This window comes from Lissotriton helveticus, chromosome 4_2 (assembly GCF_964261635.1).
Source record: "Lissotriton helveticus chromosome 4_2, aLisHel1.1, whole genome shotgun sequence".
NCBI classification, from domain to species: domain Eukaryota; kingdom Metazoa; phylum Chordata; class Amphibia; order Caudata; family Salamandridae; genus Lissotriton; species Lissotriton helveticus.
This window is the reverse complement of record NC_136064.1, coordinates 151,943,020-151,944,425: the sequence shown is the minus strand read 5'-3', so window position 1 is coordinate 151,944,425 and position 1,406 is coordinate 151,943,020.

Below are 1,406 nucleotides of genomic sequence, written 5' to 3'. Positions count from 1 at the left end.
GTCCGTTTCCGTAATCCGCACGGTCCCACCGTCACAGGCCGGGAGAAATGCGTAGGGCTACAGTAGTGGCAGAGGAAGGTAGAACCTCGAGAGCTGTTCGTAGGGCGAAGTGTCTCGTCGGGTGTAGAAGCAGACAACAGGGTGGGAGTCGCCCGCCGATCGCCAGGCAAACACAAGCCGCCACTGTGACCGGGTAAGCCGTGTGGACAGCAGAGAGATGCGCCCAAAATTAGCCGGAACACCCCATGCTTCGCCGCTAGTCTAGCTGAGGCACAGCTCGAAAATCGGCCACTTCCCAGCTGAGGTGGTCCGGCCGGCACCAAATTGCCGCGGTCATCCGCTGTTGTTCACTCAGCGGCCGGCCCGGATTCCAACTAGAGGTCCCGGTCTCAAGTCCACAACAGGCCTCAGGACGTATTCGATCGGCGCTACCGCTAGCTTTCAGGTAGGGGCTGCAGAGTTCCACCGCCGGGCATCGGAGAGGATCGGGCACACATTCGTGCCGTTTTCATACAGGAGCACTGGCAGGATAGATGCGTCGGAGGCGATGGTATCAGGAGCCGAGGGATTAGTCGACCGTCCCGGTCGCCATCTTGGCTCCTCCCCTTTGCTGGTGTTCTTGTTGCTGGTGTTGGCTGCTCTGAGACTGTGGGAATGGGTGAATATGATGTCAATGAATACTGTGATATGTGCAGGCCCAACAACAGCAATACCAAGAAATGTAATAACATTGTTTGCCATAACCTGTGACCGAATAATAATGTAAACACCCATAAATGCACTGCCAATGTATGTCATAATCAATGCTTGCCCAACAGTGTCAATATCGGCAGCAACAATGTTACTTTATGCCATAATCCATGCACGACTGACAATGTTGTTACCAGTAAAAACAATGTTGATGCACTCTTTGACCTAGGTACACATAAATGTGTCAACATCAGTAAAGACAATGTTGGTGTACTCTATGACAACTGTACACACAATGTTGAGAATGTCAATAAAAACTATACCAGTGACTGCCATATTATTTTCAGGAGTTTCAATGAACTTGTATCATTGCTGTCTGATTCATCCAAGGTGATCTCCCCATCAACCCTGAGTCAGAGGTACATGGTCAGTCAGGCTCTGTGACCCAGACCCATGCCTATCGAATAACAGGTCACAGATACACGTGCACCCAGGGAACCCCTGATAGATCCCCTAGATAGCCTGATGCACCACAGGAAATTAGCCCCAACAAAACATGTTTGATCAAAGGCTTGCATTACCAAAAATACCACAGAGCTAGACATCACATGTAGATAGGAAAACTCAGCCAGTCAGGACACAACATGCATACTACATGTAATGATCATGTGCTATTCATGCCGGACATCTGGACACATACACACTGGTCAACAATA